The sequence below is a fragment of the Sapajus apella genome, unplaced genomic scaffold (genome assembly GCF_009761245.1).
Source record: "Sapajus apella isolate SASKATOON/1434 unplaced genomic scaffold, GSC_monkey_1.0 scaffold63, whole genome shotgun sequence".
Classification (NCBI taxonomy): domain Eukaryota; kingdom Metazoa; phylum Chordata; class Mammalia; order Primates; family Cebidae; genus Sapajus; species Sapajus apella.
Window position 1 is genome coordinate 8,649,835 of NW_022437003.1, and position 26,368 is coordinate 8,676,202.

General features: G+C 41.9%; 1 non-coding gene across 1 annotated transcript; it reads right to left on the reverse strand.

Annotated features, from left to right (window-relative positions):
- Nucleotides 1-15,320: 15,320 nt before the first annotated feature.
- Nucleotides 15,321-15,428, reverse strand: LOC116529859. The gene has a single exon (XR_004259709.1). It is a non-coding gene; the product is annotated as a U6 spliceosomal RNA (small nuclear RNA).
- Between the last annotated feature and the right edge of the window lie 10,940 nt (nucleotides 15,429-26,368).

The following is a 26,368-nucleotide window of genomic DNA, read 5'->3' on the forward strand; positions in this document are numbered from 1 at the left end:
TACAGGCACGCGCCACCATGCCCAGCTAATGTTTGTTGTATTTTTAGTAGAGACGGGGTTTCACCATGTTGACCAGGATGGTCTCGATCTCTTGACCTCGTGATCCACCCGCCTCGGCCCCCCAAAGTGCTGGGATTACAGGCGTGAGCCACCGCGCCCGGCCTAATTTTTTGTATTTTTAATAGAGACAGGGTTTAGCCATGTTGGCCAGGCTGGTCTTGAACTCCTGACCTCAGGTGATCCTCCCACCTCGGCCTCCCAAAATGCTGGGATTACAGCCGTGAGTCACCACGTCTGGCCAAAACCTTTTTCTGATGTTAAAATGCCAAAGCCTCTGTGAAAAGTAAGGATTTTTATTTAGTGTGTCTCTGATCTTTTCCTGAGCTGAAATTCTATTGGACAGAGAAGAGAGAATGCAAGCATGAAGGGTCTGTGAGCTGGGACCGGGATTGGGGGACCCACAGGTGGATAAGGCAATTCACAGCATGAAATAGAGAAACTCCAAGACTTAAACCCCACTTTTCCCATTTCTCGGTTTGACCAAGGGTCTTGCCTCTACCTCTGCGCTCTCTCGCCTCTCCTGTTACATTCCTGAAATGCTGTGTCCTTTAAATCCAGGGCATTGCTCCCTCCCTTGTTGCCCTGGAAACAGCTCTTGTTATCCAGCCAGAGGGTTTTACTGATTTCTCTGCCTTCTTTCAACCCTCCCTTAAAGACAAGCACAATGTCATCAAATGAATTTCTTGTGTTTTAAGAAGTAAGCATATTTACTAGCTCTCCCTTTAGTGATGAAGCAACCTCATTTTTTTTGGTTGCACATTGCCTCCTCTATAAGACTGCCTTTACTTTTTTGGTAGCATCTAGTGCTATATTTGATTGAATGTATTTGTTTAATACATTGACGTTAATGCTAAAACACATTCTGGCATCTGTCCTGCCTCTGGTGGATAGCTTCATATACAGACTTTTTGTTTTTTGAGACAGGGTCTTGCTCTGTTGCTCAGGCTGGAGTGCAGTGGTCCAATCACAGCTCACTATAGCCTCGAACTCCTGGGCTCAAGGGATCCTTTCAAGTTAGCCTCTTGAGTACCTGGAACTACAGGTGTATGCCACCATGTCCAGTTAATTAATTAACTAATTAATTTTTAAATTTTTTTTAAAGATGGGGTTTCGCCATATTGGTCAGGCTGGTCTCAAACTCCTGACCGCAGGTGATTCACCCACCGCATCCTCCCAAAGTGCTGGGATCACAGGCATGAGCCACGGTGGTGACTGGCTCCAGTTAATTTTTTAATTTTTCAGGGGTTGGAGGGAAAGGATCTCACTGCCTTGCCCAGGCTAGAGTGCAGTGGCGCAATTACAGCTCATTGCAACTTCAAACTTCCAGGCTTAAACGATCCTCCTGCCTCAGCCTCCCTAGTAGCTGGGACTACAGGCACATGCCACCGTGCCTAATATTTTGTATTTTTTGTAGAGACAAGGTTTTGCCATGTAGCCCAGGCTGGTCTTGAACTCTTGGAATCAAGATATCTTCCCACTTCTGCACCTCCCAAACTGCTGGGATTACAGATGTGAGCCACCACGGGTGGCCTGAAAGATTTAATGCAAAACCCTGACTGCACACAGTGTTGCATATCAAAGAAGGAACTCCATGTTTCAGGTGGTGAGTTACTCATTTAAAGTAATGTTTCACATAATAGAATTCTGGTACAGTGAAGCCTAATGTTAGCCCCAACATACAATAACCTGAGCTTTGAAATGTCTTAGAATAACTCTATTTCACATTTGGAAGAATTCTCAGAGATCACTGAAGCCTCCGATTCTTAGGCATAATTAATTTAATCAAGAGAGGAAATGATTAAACAACCAAAAGCTACTTCCTATGTTAAGGAAATAGCAGATTGTGCTAACGCCTGATGGATTGATAAAAACGGATGTGCACGTCTCTCTGTTCCTAATAGTTGCATTACTGAGTATACCTGCACACGAAAGTTCTGGCATCTGTGAGTAGCAGTGGCAGTGCCCTGCCCTCCCTCTCGTGCAGATGCCCCCAACTTCTTCTCTTTAGTGCTTCTGTAATCAGGGGGAGGGGGTCAAATAAATGCTTCTTCATGTCCCCACCCCCCAGGAGGCGTGCACATCCTCCCCTCTATTCAGGAGAGACACTCGTGCCTTAGGCTGGGCTGTGGTGGTGAGCTGGCGTGTGGACACATGTGGAAGCTTGTCCTTTTGAGGCGCTTCCTTCCCACTTGTCTCTGAGACCTCCTACCTCCACCTGTCCCAGCCCTTTTTCTCATTTGAGTAACTCACCTCTCATCTCCTCTATCTCCTTTCCCCAGCCCCTGTATTTCCTGGATTCATGGACAGCAAAAGCATATTCCATGGGCTGATTCTCATCTTTCTCACCCTTAGTTAGACTAGTACTTTGAATATACATACATATATATATATATAATTTTTTTTTTTTTTTTAGACAAAGTCTTGTTCTGTCGCCCAGGCTGGAGTGCATCTAATGGCACAATCTCAGCTCACTTCAACCTGCGTCTCTTGGGTTCAAACGACTCTTATGTCTCAGCCTCCCAACAGGGGTGTGCCACTATGTGTGGTTAATTTTTTTGTATTTTTAGTAGAGATGGGGTTTTGACATATTGGCCAGGCTAATCTTGAACTCCTGGCTCAAGCAATCCACCAGGCTCGGCCTCCCAAAGTGCTGGGATTGAGACACTGTGACCGTCCTGAATCTTGGTTTTTAATTAGGAGTGGGCTAAGGGAGGGTGCCCTGGGGTTAACTAAGGAAATACACACAAAATCCCCCCAAAATATTTCAAAATATAACACTCCTAAGAGTTTTTATAAATTAGATCATTATAGAGCTAAAAAAGCTTAGAAATTATTAGTCCTGTTCTTTCATTTGTTAATGGGGAAACTGAGGCCAGAGAGATTAAAGGACTTGCCCAAAGTCACCTAGTTGGTGGCAGAGGCCGTATCACAGAGTCCAAATCTCCTTGCTTTCAGGTCAGTATTATTTCCTGACCATTACATTGTCTCTTATGTCAAGACTCAATTATTACATTACAAGTTCCCAATCAACTATAATTTATACCGGCTTTTAGAATACTTATATAAATTGAACAGTCTTGATACATATGTCAAATGAACTTGAATAGTCAAATTTATGCCCCACATCTCTCAAAGAATTTGGAGGGGAACATTTCTTGGTCATTCCAGATAGTTGGTTACTTGTCAACAAATTGAAGAAGTGGCTTAGCAGAGATGCTTGCTCTAGGTTACCGTGTAATAAAGCAATATATCATTAACCAATCAAGGTGTGTCACTTGTGGCTAAAAAATTGCTACCAAAACTCAATTTGGGGGCAGACGAACAAGAAATGTGAAGGATTGTTATCCACAGCACAAAATGGAAGTGGATATAACCTCTCCATACTCAGTATTTCTTCCTGGTCTTAGATGTCAGCAACCTATTTTAATTAACTTAAACCTTCATGTGTCATATCCTGTCTGAACCTCAGGGTTTCTGGAAGAAACAGAAAACAGGGTTCAAACAGTCAGGCTTCCAGTGGGCCAGTCATTATCTTTGGAATTTGGTTCTCTCCTCCGGAACAAGGATGTTGTGGTGTAGTGTGCTGTGTTTACCACTAGAGGGCACTTTGACCCTTACATTGGAATCTAATTTGTTCAGAACTTGGAGTTTGCAATCGCCTGTATTGATCACACGTTAGTAAACTTTTGGTGGCTCAAATGAAATGCTCTCCATTACAACAATGGCGCTCTGCAATCCTTAACAGATGTGATCGTTGATGGGGATAGTTACAATGCATTCTAGTCCATTAAGAGGAAATTGATGGGGGTGTTACTGTCCAGGGGTGGACAGAAAGAAGTCTAAATGTTTGGATTGGAAAAAGACTAAGAAGAGATAAGTACCCTATGCTTTGGTTGTCTGCCTTAGAAGGTAAGTTTTCAGAATGATAATATGATTTAACGAGACGAATAGGCAGACATGAAGGATAATTCCATCCTACACAGGAGTGTAATTAGCAGCCACTGGGTACATTTAGATTCTACTGAAGAAGAAAGGCAGACAAATACTGAGTTTAAAATAACTATCTGGCCAGATGCAGTAGCTCAGACTTGTAATCCCAACACTTTGGGAGGCCAAAGTGGGCAGATCACTTGAGCCCAGGAGTTCAAGACCAGCCTGGACAACATGGCGAGACTTCATCTCTACAAAACGTACAAAAATTAGCCAGGTGTGGTGGTGCATGCCTACGGTCTCCACTCTTTGGGAGGCTGAGGCTGCAGGATTGCTGGAGCATGGGAGGTGGAGGCTGCAGTGAGCAGTGTTCACACCACTGCACTGCAGCCTGAGTGACAAAGAGAGACCCTGTCTCAAAAAAGAAAATTAAAAAGAAAAAAAGCTATCTATCTATCTATCTATCTATCTATCTATCATCTATCTATATCTATCTCTTCTTAGGAGTAGAAAGATCAAAAGAACTTCAGTGAAATAGGTCATCAAATGCTGCAGAGAATAAAAGAAGAGCAATATATCTTAAAGGGTTTGATGCCTCTGTCCCCAAGAAGTCGAGCATTGCATTGGAAACATCTGAGGACAGGACTAAGCAACTAGGAACTGTACACATGGGCCATGTTCCTTCCCTCAGGCAGAAATGACTAATATTTAAAAGGGCGGTGGGTGGGGACTTGTAACCATACACATGCTTAATAAGAAACTTGAACAAACTCTCAACACATAAAAGAAAGAATCTGGATTGGAAATGGCGAATGACTGGAAAGCCCCATTGAGCTCTGCAAAAGAGATGTGTCTTCCACCAGTGGCCCAGTGACCTTGAAGCACCCAGTCTCATCACTCCGCCTGCCTGTCTCCATCCATTCTCACCATACCTTTTCACTTTCAGAACAAAGGTCTTCCTCGAACCCCCCTGATTACAGGATCAATCTATTCACTTAGAGTTTCACCTTACATTCCCTTTGACAAATTGTGCAGCTCACCTGTGACTCTGGGCATCATGGCTAATGTTCAGGTCACCTCCTCTCAGTTCATTCTGAACGGTATGGTCCTTCCCATAAGCACCCTGGTCTTATGGGCGTGGTCTCCGGGGTCCAGGCTTATCTATCCTGGCCTCTCACAGGAGGCTTTTAAATGTCAGGGGCTCTGTGTTTTCTCAGCCTAGAAAATGATTCTTTAATCTGGGCACGGTGGCTGGTGCCTATAATCCCAGCACTATGGTAGGCAGAGGCGGGTGGATCACCTGAGATCAGGAGCTCAAGATCAGCCTGGCCAACATGGTGAAACCCTGTCTCTACAAAAATTACAAAATTAGCAGGGTGTGGCAGCATCCGCCTGTAGTCCCAGCTATTTGGGAGGCTGAGGTGACAGGATTACCCAATCCTGGGATGTTGAGGCTACAGTGAGCTGAGATGGCACCACTGCACTCTAGCCTGGGCAGCAGAGACCCTGCCTCAAAAACAAACAAAACAAAACAAAAAAAGGAAAGAATTTTTATCATTTAATTGTAGTATAGGTTTGAAATAATAAAGGTAACCAAGTCTACCTTCTGTTAAAAGTTAATGTTGAATAAATACTCAATGACTATTGGTATCCTATCAAACTTCCAAACTTCCTTTGTGAGGTGTTTAAAACTGCTACAAACATTCATGTACACGTTTTTGCATGAACATTAAGGTTTCATTTCTCTGGGATAAATGTCCAGGAGTAATGGCTGGATCATAAGATTTGCATAAGTTGTGTGTTTAGTTTTTGGGTGTTTTTTTGTTTTTGTTTTTTGAGACAGGGTCTAGCTCTGATGCCCAGGTTGAAGTGCAGTGGTGGGATCACGGCTCATTGCAGCCTCAACCTCCTGGGCTCAAGCGATCCTCCCATTTCAGCCTCCCCAGTAGCTAGGACTATAGGTGCACACTGCTATACCTGGCTAATTTAAAAATAAATTTGTAGTGACAGGGTCTCTCTATATTGCCCAGGCTCGTGTTTAGTTTTTTGTTTTGTTTTTTTTTTGAGACAAGGTCTGGCTTTATTGCCCATGCTGAAGTGCAGCAGTGCAATCTTGGCTCACTTCCACCTCTGCTTCCCAAGTTAAAGTGATTATCCTGCCTCAGCCTTCCAAGTTGGGATCACAGGTGTGTGCCATCACATCTGGTTAAGTTTTTGTATTTTTAGTACAGACGGGGTTTCACCATGTTGGTCAGGCTGATCTCAAACTCGTAACCTCAGGAGATCCACCGACCTTGGCCTCCCAAAGTGCTGGGATTACAGGCATGAGCCACTATGCCAGGCCAACAGGAGGCATTCGTTTGGGTCTTTTTTGGCTGTGACTGTTGAAGTTTCAGAGTTGCTGGCTTCTTTAGGTCTGGGTTTGGAATATATGAGGTAAAAAGAAAACTGAGAAACTCATCACTGCTTTGCTCCTTGGATCTTAAGCACTGGTCCACTTTCTTCTCTCCATCTTTCAGAGTCTTCTTACGTTTTTCTTCTATATAATGTCCAGGGGCTTTGCATTACTCCATTTCGCATTGCTATAAAGAAATAACCAAGACTTGCTCATTTATAAAGAAAAGGGGTGGCCGGGTGCAGTGGCTCACGCCTGTAATCCCAGCACTTTGGGAGGCCGAGGCGGGTGGACCACGAGGTCAAGAGATCGAGACCATCCTGGTCAACACGGTGAAACCCCGTCTCTACTAAAAATACAAAAAATTAGCTGGGCATGGTGGCGCGTGCCTGTAATCCCAGCTACTCAGGAGGCTGAGGCAAGAGAATTGCCTGAACCCAGGAGGCGGAGGTTGCGGTGAGCCGAGATCACGCCATTGCACTCCAGCCTGGGTAACAAGAGCGAAACTCCGTCTCAAAGAAAAAAAAAAAAAAAAGAAAAAGAAAAGGGGCTTATTTGGCTTATGATTCTGCAGGGTGTACAGGCAGGGCACCAGCATCTCCTGGCTTCTGGTGAAGCCTCAGTAAGCTTTTACTCACGGTGGAAGGTGAAGGGGGAGCAGATGTTACATGGCGAGAGAGGGAACAAGAGAGATGCCAGCCTGTTTTAAACCATCAGCCCGCAAGTGAACTAGTAGAGTAGGAACTCATTCATTACAGGGGATGGCACCAAGCCATATGAGGGATCGGCTCCCATGATCCAAACAGCTCCAACCAGGCGCCACCACCAGCCCTGGGGATGACATTTCAGCATGAGATTTGGAGGGTACAAACACCCAAACTATATCAGGTTTCAATTGTACTTAGCAGAAAGAATAAGAAAAAGTATGTTTACTTTATCTTTCCTCAAGAGGAATTTGATCTTCTCATATTTTAGATGAGGAAGTTGGTCTATAATGTTCTCTAAAGACCCTTTCAGCTTAAAAACTTTTGTTATTCTACAATGTAGTAAATCCCTGTTTGCCTTTTTTTGTGTTTCACTGGGGATATTAAAGCAAATAAGAAGGCCATTAGTCTAAGACTGTCTCTGCACCAGGAACTCCTACGTAAGGGAACCAAAACTTAACTTAGAGGCATTTCTTTTAACTTACTTTAAAGAAAATACAAAAACAACAACAAAAACCCACAACAGCATCAGCCTCAGCCAGTCACAACCAACCAGTCGATTGGTTGTATAACCAGGAACCCCCGTCAAACCATATCCAAAGAAGGCAAATGCCTAGCTGTAGCAATCAAGTAATTTCTGAACTTTGCTGGCAGGTTCAGCCTATAAAAGCTCAGTGCTCACATTGCTGGAGTGGAGCTGCCTGAACCCCTTCCAGTTTTGAGTGCTGCCCAATTCATGAATTAGTTTTGCTCAAATACACTCTGTTAAATTAATTTTGTCTTAAGTTTTTCTTTTAACAGGGTTTACAGTCACTGCTCCACAAACATGTTTTTTAGTTTCTGCTTTATAATGTACCCACTCACCCCCATGTGCTTTCTGCTGGGTTGGGGAGACACAAAGGAAAGTTCTTAAGATAGTGTCATTCTCGCCTTCAGTAAACAGGCTGAACTGTTTTATCTCTAGGGGATGGTGTTTGCTTTGGGAGATACCCCACTTGAGAACATGGAAGGTCCAGAATTAGATGAAATGTAATAAATAAAGATCCATATTTTTTTTTTTTTTGAGATGGAGGCTTGCTCTGTTTGTGGCCGGGAGGACAGTGGTGTGATCTCAGCTCACTGAAACCCGCAAGAAAAAAAAAAAATCAAGCCATTCTACTGCCTCAGCCTCCCAAGTAGCTGGGACTACAGGTGCATGCCACAATGCCTAGTTTTGTTTTGTTTGTTTTGGTTTTTTGTTTTAGTAGAGATGGGGTTTCACCATTTTGGCCAGGATGGTCTCAATCTCTTGATCTTGTGATCCACCTGCCTCAGCCTCCTAAAGAGCTGGGATTACAGGCCTGCACCACTGTGCCTGGCCCACATTTTTGTATTAGGATAAATAAGAAATTAACAGCAATTCCTTGCATTAACCTTTGAACAAATTTTTCCAGAATTAGTTGAAGTATAAAAAAGTTTGAGAACCACTGATCTGGGATAAAATATCCTCAGTATCTTATACAAAGAAGCAAGATGGTATCCATTTTAAAGACATTTCTAAAATGCTAAATCAAATACTGCCAAGTAAAAACTGACATCAGCATATGTTTCTAGAATTCTTTATTATTTCATTTTCAAGCTTGTATCCCCAAACAAGATGGGTTAGTCCTTAAAATTGGCTACATTGACATGCACAGAAGTGTAAACATTTGTTCAAAGGTTAATTCAGGGAATTGCTGTTAATTGCTTATTTACCCTAATACAAAAATGTGGACCTTTATTTATTCAGCTAGCATTTATTATCCTCCCAGACAGATCACCCACTTGCTTAATCATACCCTTAGTTCACTGGTGCTGCTCCTCTACCTTTTACCTGAATTCATTCCTGCAGAAACATCTTTCACTCCTTTTATTTCTTCTCTGTTCCCATTATCTTCATTCAGTTGCTCATCAATGAGATTTTTTTATATTAAAGCAAATATAGTAAAACTTTTTATATTGATCGTCTAAGCATTACAATTTACTTGAAACAGAACACTAATTATTCCGTATTTTAATCTGTTTCTTAGTTGTGTTTTTCACATGGATAAATTTTCTTTTCTTTTTTTTTTTTGAGACAGAGTTTTGCTTTGTCGCCCAGGCTGGAGTGCAGTGGAATCTTAGCTCACTGCAACCTCTGCCTCCCGGGTTCAAGCAATGATCTTACCTCTCAGCCTCCCGAGTGGCTGGGATTCCAGGTGCTTGTCCCCATACCCAGCTAATTTTTGTACTTTTAGTAGACACAGAGTTTCACCATGTTGGCCAGGATGGTCCCAATCTCTTGACCTCATGATCTACCCGCCTTGGCTTCCCAAAATGCAGAGATTACATGTGTGAGCTGCTGTGCGTGGCCAATGAGTTTTTAATGTAGTTTACTTATCTTTTTCTTGAGGTATAATTCCCCTATGATAAAATTCTCCATTTTCTAGTGTCCAACTCAGCCATTTGTAGAATATTCATAAGGCTGTGAGAAGTTCATGAAGAGACTGAGGGAGCTGAGTGAAGGATGTGGAGGTAGGGGTTGATGTGGGATATCTGTTTGCAATGCCCTAAAGGATGTAGAAATATAGAATAGTGTGCTGGGGTAACAGACAAAGTCACAGAAGGGTGTGATTACCTTAGTACCAAAACTGAAAGGCAGAAGAGCAGGTGGAAGAAGAGGAAGTCCAGATTCTTGCCCTGATTGAGTTTCAATCCAATTGGTGAGTAAAGTACACTCATGCACAAAGCACCTGGGGACCCACTCAGTGTAACCGTGCTAGTAAAATGCAGGATTAGGAACAGAGTCCATCACTCCTTAGCTGGCAAAATCTGCCCCAGGCTGGCAGCCCTACTCACCGCTGTTGGTACAGTCTGCGGCATCCCTCTGTGCTTTTGCTTATGGTGTCATTCCATTCTGAGCTCCTAGAGCTCACCAATCATTCATTGCCTACCTCACATCCTCTGTGAAATACTTCCTAAGTGATGCTTCCTGCACCAAGCACTCTGAAAGCCCATTGCATTTTAACTAAAACCTTACAATGCAGTAGTCATTGTATATTGTACAATGCAGTCTGACACCAGTTTCTAGATAATCCTGATCTTGAAGGCTAAGTAGCAACCCTGCCATGCCAGTAACTCTCAGCACCTTGCATTTTCAATACTTCCTTCTAGGTGTTCCTTCAAACGATCCTTACCAGAAAAAGATTGGCAATCACTGCCAGAGGGGGAAGAAAATATCTAGAAAATATGGATTGACTTCCTTATTTAAATACAGTTATTGAGGCAAGAAGTTAACTATAGAATAATTACGCGTGTGTGCACACACACACACACACACACACACATACACACAGAGAAAATATAGATCAGTCATCCTCCAACATTTTGCTTACATATCATAATAATTTTGACCTACTATTGCTTTGCATATTTTAAGGCTGACATTTAAGTTTCATCATAAGTTCCAAGTTGTTGCAAAAGATGAAATGTCTGGTATTCAATTTAAGAATATTAAAACTTAAAAATAAGGCCAGGTGTGATGGCTCATGTCTGTAATCCCTGCACTTGGGGAGGCTGAGGTGGGTGGATCACCTGAGGGTAGGAGTTTGAGACCAACATGACAAAGCCCCATCCCTACCAAAATTACAAAAATTAGCTGGGCATGGTGGTGTGCACCTATAGTCCAAGCTACTTGGGAGGCTGAGGTGGGAGGATCACATGAACCTGGGAGGCAAAGAATGCAGTGAACTGAGATTGTGCCACTGCACTCCAGCCTGGTGACAGAGTGAGAACTTGTCTCAAAAAAAATAAAAACAAAAAAAGATAAAATTTAAAAAGCTAACACTACTCATTTAATCATCTTTAAGAATACAAGTTACTTTGTAAATGAGCATAACTTTTAGATTGTTCCTTTTTCTCCTTAAAATTATATTTCAATTCTACTTTCCCATAGAATTATATCTTAGTAAAATAATACATTTTATATCTTTTACTTATCACTCTATTACAGTTTTCCTCAACACAAACGTAAATTAATTTTAAAGTTCCTGTAACTCTAAGGTATAGTGTTAGAAATAAAGATAGGTTATTTTTATTATACAATTGATCCAAACAACCTATATATTGTGTATACTTTGAAAATAACTACAGATAACAAAGTAAGATTTTATTGGAAGTTCATCTATTCATGAGATGTGTGTTTTTCCAACTCACATATTTATGAATGAATGTTACTTGATGGTAGAGCTCTGAAATGTGGTTAAAAAAAAACTGTATTACTAGCTTTATGTGTGTGTGTGTGTGTGTGTGTGTCTCTGTGTGTGTGTCTTTGTGTGTGACAGGGTTTCTGCCATCTGGGCTGGAATGCAGTGGCACAATTCTAGCTCACTGCAGCCTTGAACTCCTAGGCTCCAGCAATCCCCTTGCCTCAGTCTCTCCAGTAGCTAGGACAACAGGCATGCACCACCACACCCAGTTAATTTTTATTTTTTGTAGAGACAGGCTCTTGCTGTATTGTCCAGGTTAGTCTCAACTCCTGGCCTCAAGTGATCCGCCCACCTTGGCCTCCTAAAGTGCTAGGATTATAAGCATGAACCACCATGCCTGCCCTACTTTTTCTTCTTTTAATCCTGGGTATTTACCCAAAAGAATTAAAGTCAGGATCTTGAAAAGCTATTAGCATTCCTGTGTTCACTACATCATTTTTCAACATGTGAAAAAAAAAACCTAAATGTCCATCAACAGATAAATGCATAAAGAAAATGTGGTATGTACATACAATGGGATAGGATTTAGCACTTAAAAAGGCAGAAATCCTGCAATACGCAATAACTAGGATGAACTTTGAGGACAGGTTGCTAACTGAAACAAGCCAGTTACAGGATGACAAATACTACATGATTCTACTTATATGAAGTATCTAAAACGGTTTAATTCCTAGGGTCAAAGCGTGGGTTAGTCGTTGCCAAGGTCCAGGAGGAGAAGGAAGTGGGCAGTTATTAAAAACTGACATAAAGTTTTCACTGAATAAGATGAATACGTTCTAAAGATCGCTGTATAGCAATTATTGTCGACAATAATATTGCACACTTAAAAATTTGCTAAGAGGATAGGTCTCGTATGTTCTTACTATAATCAAAACTTTTTTTAAGTTTTTAAAGTACATCAATTCTCATCTAACTATTAAAGAGCTAGTTTTATTCGTGTTTACATTAGTTAGAAAAGTAAAATTAGAGAGTCCAAGGTAGGTGAATTGCTTGAGTCCAGGAGTTTGAGACCAGCCTGATCAACATAATGACACCTCATCTCTATAAAAAAATAAGGAAAAGTAAGCAGGCTTGGTGATGATGTTGGCCTCTAGTCCCAGCTATTCAGGAGGCTGGGGCAGCAGAATCTCTTGAGTTTAAGAGGTGGAAGTTGCGGTGAGCTGAAATGGTACCACTGCCCTTCAGCCTGGGCAACAGAACAAGACTCTGTCTCAAAAAAAAAAAAAAAGAGTAAAATTAGCAGCTGGATACTGTGGCTTTCATCTGTAGTTCCAGCTACTTGGGAAGCTAAGGTGGGCAGATCAGGCTGACGTGTGCTCACACCTTGAATAGCCACTGAGCTCCAGCTTGGACAACACAGAGAGACCCCCAGTGTGTCATCTGGTGATGCTAAGAAGTTTTTATACCCAGCACGATGCACTTTGATAGGATTTGGAATGTGGGAGAAGGAAGGCTTTTCTTGGTGAAAAGGGAAGCCTTGACCTCAGGCATGTCCTTAGGGGACTCATGGACATTGAGGACCTGGTAACTGATGTTAAATAATCAGGGCAAATTTCTCTCTTCCTTGAGGGGAAGGTGTACCCCACGTTGGAAACTGAGGGCATAGACAGTATATGGTAGAATTAGGGTTCCAGAGTTGCAAAGATGGCAGTTTGAATCTTAAATTCTGACATATGCTGCCAGTGTGATGTTGTTCAATTAATATTATCTTGCTAAATCTAGTTCCTTCTTTTATAATATAGAGATAATAAACACATCTGTCACTGAGTGTCGTGGTGAGGATTAAACTAAAATAAGTACATAAAGGTGACAATCAAAGGGTCTGGAACATACTAAGCAAGTGGTGGTTAATTTTATGTATTGGCTTGGCTGGGTGCTCAGACAGCTGGTAGAACATTATTTCTGGTTGTGTCTGTGGGGGTGTTTCTGGAAGAGATTAGCATTTGAAGCAGTGGACCGAATAAAGAAGTTCTGCCCTCACCAATGTGGACAGCACCACCCACTCCTTTGAAGACCTGGATAAAACAAAAAGGAGGAGTTAGGGTGAATTCCTTCTTTCTTCTCGAGCAGGGACATCCATCCTCTCCTGCCCTTGGACACTGGAGTTTCTGGTCCTCAGATCTTTGGACTCTAGGGTCTACACCAGCCATCTTCCTGTTGTTCTCAGGTTTTTGGACTAAGATTGAATCAGACCATCAGCTTTCCTGGGTCCCCAGCTTGTGGACCACATATCGTGGGAATTCTCTGGCTCCATAATGCTGTGATCCAATTCCTGTAGCCAATTTCCAGTTCCCTTACATACCCATATTGGTTCTATACCACATATCCTATTGGTTCTATTTTTCTGGAAAGCTGAAGCACCCCACAAAAGTTTTCTTGTTCTCTCCCTCTCTCCTTCTTCCTCTTTTTCTCTCTGTCCTACATGTCAGGGCTTCTTTGAAGCATTTTGTATGGATTATTTTTTATAGTCTCCCAGCAACTCTATGAAGAATGGATTTTATTATTCCCATTTTAAGAATGAAGGAATTGAAGGCCCGAGAAGGCTAAGGCACAAAGTTAATAGGTGGAGAAGATGCACTCAAAGCCAGGCAGCCTGACGCCAGGGCCTGCCCGCTTCGTCATGGTTGGTGGCACAAGAAAGTCCAATTCTGTTCCAGTGCTTGGAGCACACCCTTGTTGGCCAGTTCTCTAACGAAAGAAAAACCTTCAGAAATAGGAATGTTCCATGAACTTTCTTCTAAAGTTCGTTCAACCAGTCTTTGTTCCCCTGAAGGTTTACCACCCAGCACCTCCTGAAAAAAAGGCTCAGTTGTCTAAATTCTATAAAGCTAGCTCTACAAAGCTAGCTGGGGATATTGTCATCATGTAAGATTGTTTGCCGTATCTTCAGGACTGTCAGACAATGTTTCTCTTGCTTTGCATGCTGGCAAAGTACAGACTTGCCATGACTCTCCGTCCTAGATAGCCTTGCCCTGTCCAGGCTTTAAATGTTCAAAGAAAAGGTCTAACACAGCCTCCTTGCCTCCTGCTGAGGTCTCTAAGTTTCAATTTCCTTACTGGGCATTACTGAAATGTTTGGTTAAATCAATCCTGTGTTAGGCCCCTGAGGCTCTGGGCGGGGCTCAGCAACTTGTTACAATGTTTATTTTAATTCCATTCTGGCAATTGCAGTATAGATGTCCTGGGGATGCCATTGTCTGCCAAGCAGGTAACTTGGAGCTCTTTGCAGAGATCCTGTGGGCATTAGGGAGGGGTGAAGAGGGAATGGAGTTACTTTTGAAAGTATGGAGGAGCCAGTGGAAAAACCAGGTCTTTGACTATGTCTGATTGGCCAAGGACATGGCCACAGTGTGGTAACTGGCTGTCCAGGTCTGGATTCTGGGTTACAGTCCGGTACAACTGGCAACATTATGGCATGACTCTGTGGCAGCTTATTTTGAGCGTCACGGCTATTACCCAGAGTCAGGAGTAATGTCTTTCATTCTGAGACATCTAAACCCCCGACCACAGGCATGTTTCCTTCCAGGGCAGAGGGCAAATGCAATTACATCTGTGACCAATTTGCACAGCTGGGAGCTCAGCCTCCTGACAGAAACATTTATTTGAGATTCAAGTCTCTAGGGAGCCGGGTCACCAGACAGGAAGTAAGGTCCAGTAAGCATGTGTTGTCTACTATGTGAATGCTTGTTAGGCTGGGCCAGAAGAACAAAACAAAATAACATCAAATGTCAACTTAAGCTTTTAGAAGCAAAAAATGAGCCTTGTCTGTCTACAAACCAGGTTTTTCAGGGCATAGAGGAAAATCCGAATATCCAAATAAGACAGTTGCCATTGACCCCAGTAAAAACATAGCATGCACATGGCACGTGGAACTCATGGAAGGGGCAGCTGCCTGGGAGGCAAAGCCCTGGTTTCCAGCTCTGTTTCTACCACTGTGAAGGTGGCATCCTGATCAAGTTACTTCGCTCAGGCTTTTTATTTTTTTTAGAATTGTTGTGTCATCCTTGCCCAGGGGCCATGCTAATCTTCTCTGTATCATTCTGATGTTAGTATATGTGCTGTTGAAACAAGCACTTTCTTTTTCCCCCGAGACAGGGTCTCACTCTGTCACCCAGGCTGGAGTGCAGTGGTGCGATCACAGCTCACTCCAGCCTTGACTTCCCAGGCTCAAGTGATCCTTCTACCAGCTCCTCAGTAGCTAGAACTACAGGCCTTTTCCAGAGCTGGAAGATAAACACCACGAAAGCGTTGAAGGCAAATCCAGAGCCCAGCCTAGTGACTCTGTTAGTATTTACTCATAGGACAATGTCTCTGGATTTTATTTATTTATTTTTGTCTCCCAACAGCTTTATGGAGACATATTCACATACCATACAATTCACCAATTTAGAATGTACAAGTCAATGGCTTTTAGTTTATTCACGGAGTTGTGCGGCCGTCATCACAACCAATTTTAAGACATTGTTATAACCCAAAAAAGAAACCTTTGACGCTCCTCACTTCTTAGCCATCACCCCTCAAGGCCTCCCCTGATTCCTTTCAGCCTTAGGCAACCAATGATCTACTCTCTGTTTCTACAGATTTGCCTATTTTAGACATTTCTTATAAATGGAATAATACAATATGTTGTCTTTAGCAACTGGTTTCCTTCACTTAGCATACTCTTTTCAAAGTTCATCCATACTATAATATGTATCAGTGCTTCATTTCTTTTTGCTTCCAAAAAGTATACCATTATATGGAAATGCCATACTGTGTTTATTCATTTGTCCATTGATGGACATTTGGGCTGTTTCTACCTTTTAGCTATTATGAACAATATTCTGTGAACAATGGTGGACAAGTTTATGTGTGAACATATATTTCCATTTCTGTTCGGTATATACCTGAGTGGGTTTGCTGGCTCATACAATAACTTTGTGTTTAACCTTTTGTGTAACTGCCAGACTGCTTTCCAAGGCAGCTGCATCACTTTACTTTAAAAAATTATTTTTATTTTAGATTCAGGGAGTACATGTGCAGATTTGTTACTTGTATACATTGCATGATGCTAATTTGGGTTTCTACTGAATCCATCACCCAAATACTAAACATAGTACCCAACAGGTAGCTTTTCAACCCTTGCCTCCCATCCCTATTCACCACTTTGGAGTCCCCAGTGCCTACTGTTCCCATCTTTATGTCCCTGTAGCCCTAATGTTTCTTACTTATAAGCTCCCACTTATAAGTGAGAACATGCAGTATTTGGTTTCCTGTTTCTGTGTTTAATTTACTTAGGATAATAGCCTCCAACTACATCCATGTTGCTGCAAAGGACATGATTTTATTCTTTTTTATGGCTATATAGTATTCCATGGAGCTGCACCATTATGTATGCCAACAAGCAGTGTATGAGAGTTCTAATTTTTCCACTTCCTTGCCAATACTTGTTATTTTCTGGTTTGTAAAAATTTTACCCATTCTAATGGGTATGAGATGGTATTTAATTGTGGTTTTGATTTGTATTCCCTGATGACTAATGATGTGGAGCATGTTTCATGCAGTTATTGGATTTGCATTTACCCTCCTTAGAGAAACATCTATTCAGATTTTTGCCCATTTTTCTTAGTTATTTGGTTTGTTGGTATTGAGCAGTAATAGTTCATTATATATTCAAGACACAAGTCCTTTATCAGTGATGCTATTTGCACATTTTTTCTCTCATTCATTGTAGGCTTGTCTCTTCATTTTCTTGATGGCGTCTCTGGAAGGACAAAGATTTTTAGCTGACTTGTGCACAGCTCATCTGTTTTTGCTCTAGTTGCTCATGCTTTTGGTGTCATATCCAAGAAACCACTGTCAAATCCCAGGTCATGAAAATTTACACCCGTGTTTTCTTCTAAGAGTTCTATAGGTTTAGCTCTTAGAATTAAAAGGTTTCGTCGTTTCTCTCTTCTGAATTTGTATACGGTGTGAGAGAGGGGTCCAACTTCTTTTTTTTTACATGTGTATATCCAGTTGTCCCAGAATCATTCATTGAAAAGACTATTTTTTCTCCACTAAATGGTCTTGGCACTCTTGGTGAAAGTCAATTAACCATAAATGTGAAAGTTTATTTCTTGACTTTCAATTCTACTCCATTGATCTACGTGTTTACCCTATGCCAGTGCCACACTGGCTTTGTACACATGTTGAAGTTCGGGGAAGTATGACTCCTCCAATTTTGTTCTCTGTTCAAGATTTTTTCCTGGGTTTCTTGAATTTTCATATAATTTTACAATTAACTTGCCAATTTCTGCAAAGAAATCAGCTGGAATTTTGATAAGAATTGCAACGAATCTATTGATTAGCTTGAGGGGGCATTGTCATTTTAACAACATTGTCTTTTTTTTTTTTTGAGATGGAGTCTTGCTTTGTCACCCAGGCTGGAGTGCAGTGGCATGATCTTGGCTCACCGCAACCTCTGCCTCCTGGGTTCAAGCCATTCTCCTGCCTCAGCCTCTTGAGTAGCTGGGATTACAGGTGTCTGCCACCAAACCCAGCTAATTTTTTGTATTTTTAGTAGAGACGAGGTTTCATCATGTTGGCCAGGCTGGTCTTGAACTTCTGACCCCAGGTGATCCACCCTCCTTGGCCTCCCAAAGTGCTGGGATTACAGGTGTGAGCCACCTCGCCCAGCCCAACAACATTAAGTCTTTTGATTCATGAACATGGGATGTTGGTCCTTTTTTTAGGTCTTAATTTCTTTCAACGATGTTTCATAGTTTTCAGAACATAGGTTTTATACTTTTTTTGTTAAATTTATTTCTAAGTATTTTATTCTTTTTAATGCTATTATAAATGAAATTCTTTTCTTAATTTTATTTTTGGTTTGCTCATTACTACTGCAGAGAAATACACTGTTTTTTGTCACCCAGGCTGGAGTGCAGTGGCACAATCTCAGCTCACTGCAACCTCTGCCTCCCAGGTTCAAGCAATTCTTCTGCCTCAGCCTCCCGAGTAGCTGGGATTACAGGTGCACGACTCCACGCCCAGCTAATTTTTGTATTTTTAGTAGAGACAGGGTTTCACTATGTTGGTCAGGCTGGTCTCGAACTCCCGGGCTCAAGTGATCCACCCAAGCTGGGATTACAGTAGTGAATCACCTCACCCTACCCCCTTAAGCTTTTTTAATATCCAAGATTATGTCATCTGAAAGTAAAGATAGTTTAACTTCTTCCTTTCCAATTGGATTCCTTTTTATTTCATTTTTGCCTAATTGCCCTGGGGAAGGCCCAGATTTTTCTCTCAGCTGCCTAAGGAACTGAATTTCTGTTATTAGCCCTCGCTGAAGGTTGAATTAGGTACTCCAGCTCCTTTAACCAGGCATTTAATGCTTAATATTCAGCCCCCAATGATCATCGAGAGAAACATGCTACCCAGTGTGTATTTCCACAGAGCAATACAGCTCTCAGGCACCGGGGATGAATCAGGAGTGTGCTTGGGTAGGTCACAGCTCTGTTTCCAGATGGAGTGTTAGGATGCCAGGAAAGGATGAGAAGGAGCAGAGCTTTGGACGTAGAATCTTTTCTGCCAGGGCGAATGCCTTTCAGGGGCTCTGAACAAGGAAGTTGGGGAATCACGAAGCTGTGACCTGGGCAAACCACCCAGCTCCCGCCACCCTCCACCCTGCCCGCTGCAGAGTGAGACAGAAATGGAGAGAAAGTCGCCAGTTTTTCAGTCTACCAATGAAGTAAGCTGTTTTCTTTTCAGACTTGGAGTGAGCAAAGTCTGTAAGTACCCTAATTAACGAGGAAAGCTCCGAGTCGGGCATGTTTTCCTGGTGCTTTCAAACACTCTGCCTCTAGCCCTTCTTTGACCAGCCTGGATAGGGAAGACATCCAACCTGACTTCTGAGTTTGTACATATTTGCGATGGCTATTTGCTGTCAGGTGGAAACAGATTCTGCTCCCGCTGTGGGAGCAACATCAAGGCACCCATGACTTCAGAAACAAGAGGAAATAAACATCTTGGTTCGTGGGCAAACTGTGCAGAGCAGGCTTTGTGTGGGAGCCCCCCAAAGGTGGGAGAGCTATTCAAAGGTTGCCAGAGCCCAAGAATAAACTGGCCCTGACGAGACTTGTGGACACGATCCAGTTCCTAGCAAAATCCGTGCCCAACCTCCCTGAAGTGCACCATTGAGAAAACGGCTTGAAAATAGGTTGAATGACATGAGGAGCAACATCGGCAGAATGGCTTTAATGAGCCAAAAAATGCGGTTTCAAATGCCCCTGTCTCTGAGCGCCACTGCCTGCCTTTGCCAGCAGATATAAAATCTGTTCACTGGAGCAAACGTAGAGACATGAAGTGGAGCTCATGCAAATTCCAGGCCAGCATGTCGTATTCACATCCAAGTCCAGAAAACTCACTCCACGTGAGGAAAGATAAGTCTGAGCTGAAGGGGAGTTGTTTGTGGCCTTGAATGCATTGCAGGCAGAAGGAAGTCTCCTCTTGCATCTCCAGCAGGGAGAGTCTATGGCTGGGCCTGCTGCTGGCTCTCAGGAAGGCGGGGGTGTTGTTTATTGTACTGTCTGGTCCTAATTATTCAGGGGGCCGATTATCCAGTTCATGGATTCACTGGCCTAGTGCCTCTCCTTCTTTTTAAGGATTTCCAGACTTTTGGTGAGGTTACTGCTCAGCTGATGCCAAATGGTAGAAAGAAAGAATGAAAAGAGGATAAAAATAACCTTTGCCCCATGTTAGCAATTCCTGTAAACTAGCTGATCAGGGAAAGGGAGCAAACGGCTTGGTTAAAACAGAATCTAGGAATTGATGGAGGTAGGGGTGCTTCCTTCTTGGTACTCTATACACGAGGTCCTGGGCCCCTATTGCCACAGGGACCCCCGTGGCAGATCTGCTGGTGATGGCTCCCTAAGGCAGTGCTCACGAAGTGCAGACAGTGTGGCGGAGCAGCCAGCTGGGCTCACAATGAGGCTGCTGGCTGCAGAGAGTCAAGCACAGAAGTGAACCCCAAAGAAACCTCTGGGCTCTGAGTAGGCTTGGCCTGTAGCTGCCTGTGTGTCATGCAGAAGGATGCAAGCTCCATCCAGCTCTAGAACACCAAAAATCATCACACGCTTTTCAGTGATGATTTGAGGGGGTCAGTAATAAATGCCCCGGGGGAAGAAGCCACAATACAGAGCGGTGAGAACATTTGGTGAAGCTAGACCCCCAAGAAGCTATGGAAATGGGAAATGAACACATGAGTACATGAAAAGTTGTATTAACTTTTGGGGAGGAAAGAGGGGTGACCTCTGAGAAAGTTAGTGGCAGCAGGCTCTTGCAACTTAAAAAATGTTCCTTTCATGAACATTCCTCAAAAGGAATTAATTCTTTTGTATTAATATATTGAGGGCTTAGTACTGTTGAATATCATTGCTTTGAAATATAATCTCTTCATTAACTTCTCTCACTTTCCTTTATTAGTGAACATTTATATTTTTAACTATATAATGCACGTAATAAAATGATTGTGAAATAATACTTTAAATTTGAAATTAGGATTATATTTTTTTTTATTGCATTTTAGGTTTTGGGGTACATGTGAAGAACATGCAAGATTGTTGCATAGGTACACACACGGCGGTGTGATTTGCTGCCTTCCTCCTCATCACCTATATCTGGCATTTCTCCCCATGTTATCTCTCCCCAACTCCCCACCCCCCGCTGTCCATTAGGATTTTTAACTAGCTTGAACTGAGCTTTCCAGAGATAAGCCTTCCCTACCCCATTGTACTTGTTCCCTCCTCTAAACCCACCATTTAATCCAAAATTAAGGAGTTTCTTATTGCAATTGAAACAGAACAGGAATTATATTTCAGTCTTAAGTCTTCAACCTTGCTCTTGATTTTTTTTTCCCTTGCTATCAAATTTACAAAAGTTCAAGGCTTTTGGTTTAAATAACAAGTTTTTTTTTTTTACTGTTATGGGTGACAGAAACCCTTGCCAAAGGTCCTAAAAGCCTTCTCCACCCTGCACTGTCAGGATGCTGCAGAAAAACAAACAACAAACACATACACACCGAGTTTGACCGTAATAATAGTTTTTAAATTTATTTGGTGCCAATTGACTTTGGGAATCTAACAAAATGTATGAAATTTCTTCCAGAAAAGTGTATACAAACACAACAGCACAGATTCCCTAAAGCCATCCAACCCTGATTATTGACCCCTGAAGCAAAAACTGGCCTGGCTCAGTGGCTCATGCTTACAATCCAAGCACTTTGTGAGGCTGAGGAAAGTGGATCGCTTAAGCTCAGGAGTTCAAGACTAGCTTGGGCAACACGGCAAATCCTTGTCTTTATAAAACATGCAAAAATTAGCCGGGTGTGGTGGCATGTACCTGCAGTCCCAGCTACTTGGAAGGCTGAGGTGGGAGGTTGGCTTGAGCCCAGGAGGCAGAGGTTGCAGTGAGTTGAGATGGTACTGTACTCCAGCCTGGGTGACAGAGTGAGACTCTGTCTCAACAAAGACAAAAAACAAACAAAAAACTGTGATCTATCAGTATATCCTAGGGATATGAGCTTTAAGGAGGATTTTGAAAATCTTTTTTTTTTTTTTAATGAACGTAAAGAAATGAAGAACTGCAAAAAATTGAGAAGGGAAGGCAGTGGGGAACTCAAAGGAAACAGAAGTACAGAAAGTAAAAATAAATACACTCATTGAGAAACGCAGAGATTATGAGAAACCTCTGTGATAGCACCACGAGGGAGTTTATCCTGTTTTAATCCTAGCAGCACCCAAGGAAGGGAGGACCTCAGAGTAAGATGATCAGCAGAACTGCTGTTAGGAAGCAATGCGGTGACGCCAGTAACAATCTGAAGTAAGCATGTGAGAGGGTGCCTGGGAGGAGAGAGTCTGAATTCAAAAGACCCAGCAGGAGATGCTCAGTGACAGAATCAAACTTGACAGGCAGAGGCCTTTACTTCTGCTGTCATCTCTAAACAGACATCTCGGATGACATATTTAGTATGCTCTTGAGATGCCATGGTGCATCAAAGGAAGAGCAGGCATAGGTTCAAATCACAAGGGAGAAATTACCCTGGGAATGGTCAGGATGTCTCAGGCCCTTTTAACAGTCCTCATCAGACAAGGGTGACTCTTTCTTCTGCTACAGAATGGCTTGGTTAAATGCAAGTGGGTTAAATATTCATTGGGAGTACCTACCGTATTTACACAAACTGTACCTTAGGGGCTACCACAGCACTGGCCGCTGGCATAGCAGGGGCATGCATTAAAGAGGTTTCGCAAAAACATGTCTCTAGTCAAGCAGTTAGAAGTTAATGGATTTGTGTTGAGGAGTCGGTTACCTGATGCTTCCTAAAATAACAGCAGGTGAATTAAGAGCTACTAACAGTTATGTCTTGCTCCAAGGGCATGGTGTTGCTGCAGTGGTAGAGATGAAATTCACCAAAACATTGCTATGAACATTTCAATGACAACATCATTTCACACTTCTGTATGATTGATACTTGTCTTGATTGGGAACAGAAAATGTTATGAAGAGATTACATAAATTGTATGATCAGGAACTTGGCCAAGATTGCTTTGTAAATTTACTCCTTGAGATATCTCTTCTTTTCCAACACATAGAGCGATATATATAAAATAGGAAAACAATATTGGAAATACACAAATATAAAAACAAAATTAGGCATTGTGCATTAGTTAAGGGTAATGCTAGCTGTATCAGACAAGCTCTGAAATCTAAGTGGAATAATATTGAAAGTTTTGCCAAAATGTTGCCATTGAAAGTAATGTACAAAACTACAGTTACTTTTGTGCCAACCTAATACAATAAACATTTATTTCTCACTCAAGTACATTTAACCATGTGTCCAGAGGGCTGCCTTTCATGCAGTCATTCATGGACCCAGGCTCTTGCTGTTTTGTGGCTCCTCCATCCCTAGTATCTCTGACTCCTTCACGTCTGGTTAAAGACCGGGGGAAAAAGGATAGTATATGCAACATGACATGGGAGGTTTTTTGGGACAGGCCTAGAAATTTTATGCACCACTTCTGCTCACATTCTTTGGCCATAACTAAATGCAAACTATACGTCCATACCTAATTGCAAAGGAGGCGGGAAATGTAGTCTTGTATTGTGCCCTGGCAATAGAGGAAACAGATTTTAGTAAACACAAAAATGTCTGTCATGCATAGTGAGTAAACTTTTGGTCCGAACATCTCCATGGGGAATCAGATCTCCATTGACAGACAGCATGACAAAAACACAAAACAATAAGCAGGAAGTCAAGTCAGGGGTCACTGAACTGCAGAAGTGCAAACATGAAGGCAAAAAGATTCAGCTTCTGGAGAGTAAATGGAACTAAAGGGACTCAAACCAACTGAGAGGCTTGAGACAGGCTCATTGCTTGCAATCAGTCTGGGGCTCTCTAATTTAAAAAAGTCTGTATTGAAAACTGCTGCCTGGCAGAACATGTATAAAATGTATCTCTGGGGAAGTGGAGGAACATTATCACTGCCTTTTAATCAGAGACTGAGGCAAGCTGCCACCTCTATCTGTTATATCACCAATATAATCAAAAGGCAGGAGTGATCCATTCAGACTCTGTAATGAAGAGGCATGGAGGCAATTCCAAACCTCTTATCTAGGGAGGAGTTAGCAGAGAAAGAATGATATGGGGAAAATGTCCCAGGCTAGATTAGCCTACAAACCCAAATTCCAAAACCGATTTTAAAAACCAACACTGAAATAAAAAACAGCTTTCAAAATTAACAATCAGAAAAACACTGATTCTAGATACTTGTGACAAACATTCTGATAAAGATCTAAAAGTTATGCTTATAATATTCAGAGATAAAGAAATTGCATCCACAAGGTAGAATAAGAAATTACATTTTTTAAAAGTCAGACAAATATAAATAAACCTGGAAGATATGAAAAAGAACCAATTAAAATCCTAGAAATAAAAAATACTAATTCAAAAGTATCACTCAAAATTTAAAAATATGGGGAATTTTGAAACAATAAGGAAATTGCTATATATTAATAACTGAGGATACAATTTAAGTTGTAGGTATAATTTTATTAGTTAAAAACCATGAAAGACTGAAAATAGACAAGATTTAACTCAAGAAATTAGAAAAACAGTAATAAATATAAAGCCAGTAGAAGAAAGGAGATAATGAAGATAGCGTTGATGAAAAGAGTCCAACTCTAAAATATTTGAAGAGATTTATTTCTGAGCCACTTGTGAGTGACCATGGCCTGTGACATAGCCCTCTGGAGGTCCTGAGAACATGTGTCCAAGGTGGTCAGGGCAAAGCTTGGTTTATTGGTTTTATAGGTTTTAGAGAGGCATGAGACATCAATCAAATACATTTAAGAAATATATTGGTTTGGTCCAGAAAGGCAGGACCACTGAAAGCAGGGGCTTCTAGGCTACAGGTGAATTTTAAACATTTTCTGATTAGCAGTTGGTTGAGTTTGTCTGATGACGTGGGATTGATAAAAGGGGAATGTTCAGGTTAAGATAAAGGTGGAGGAGAACAAAGTTCTTTTGAAGTGGCTGCCCTTAGAGATCATAGGTGACAAATGTCTCCCAAGGTTTTCTATTCAGATCTTTGTTTATCTCTTTAGGATGGGGAGAGTCTGGAAGAAAAAAGATGTAGCTATGTTACCAGAGATGATTTACAGACGCATTTTCCTCCACAAAGAACAGCTTTGCAGGGCCATTTCAAAATATGGCAAAAAAACAAGTTTTGGGGTAAAATATTTTGATCTTCTCCCTTGTCTCGCAATGTTATGCCAGAGTCAGGTTGGAAAGTAAATCATAAGATATAGGGTTAAATAAAACCCATCTGATGAGAATTTATGATGTGTAGGGCATGACTCCCCATTTGGGCAAGATAAAAAAAAAAATCAGAGTTTAGTCCTTAATAGCATGAGGGGAAGTTATGTTTTCTACCAGCAGGTAGAAAATAAATAAATAAAAGTGTGTGTTCCCTTCCTCTTTCTGCTGGCTGGAGTATAGACTTGGTGGTGAGACCCGAATAAACCATCTGAAACCATGGGAGGAAAGCCATGAATTGAGAATGGGAACCTGGATCCTGAAACCACGAAGTATTAGTCCAGATTAGTCCCTGGACTGCTCATGCTTAAAATGTTATGAAAGAAAGAGAAATACATTTCTATCATAGTTAAGTCATTGTTCTTATGGCCTTTGTACACCCAAACAAGTACAAAGCTACATTCTAAGTGATAAAACTGTCAAGAACTTGATACAAGTACATTTGAATACAAATAAAATGGTTAATTATATAGGAAAATGTAACTCATCAAAATTGATTGGAAAAGAAACGTAAAATCTAAAACCGCTTTTTGTGGTACAGAGTCTCTGAGATGGTCCCCAGTTATCCCTACCTTCTGGCACTTACACTTTTGTTTGTTTTGGAGACAGAGTCTCGTTCTATTGCAGGCTGGAGTGCAATGGCTCAATCTTGGCTCACTGCAATCTCTACCTCCGGGGCTCAAGCTATTCTCCTGCTTCAGCCTCCTGAGTAGCTGGGATTAGAGGCACGTGCCACCACGCCCAGCTGATTTTTGTATTTTTAGTCGAGTCGGGATTTCACCATGTTGCCTAGGCTGGTCTTGAACTCCTGATCTCAGGTGATCCACCTGCCTTGGCTTCCCAAGAGCCACTGTGCCCGGCCAGTACTTCCACTCTTATGTAATCCCTTCCCCTTAAGACCAGCTTGGAATTAGTGACTTGCTTCTAATGAATAGAGCACAGCAAAAGTGATGAAATATCACTTCTGAGATTGGGTTACAAAGATGCCGTGGCTCCTATCTGCTACATCCTACCTCTTGCCAGCTGATCTGAGGGAAGCCAGCTGCCATGCTGTGAGCTGTCCTCTGGAGATGCTCAAAAGGCAAGTGTATTTAGTCTGTTCTTGCATTGCTATAAAGAAATACCTTGGGCTGGGTTATTTATTTATTTTTTAAAGTGTTTTCATTGGCTCATAGCTCTTCAG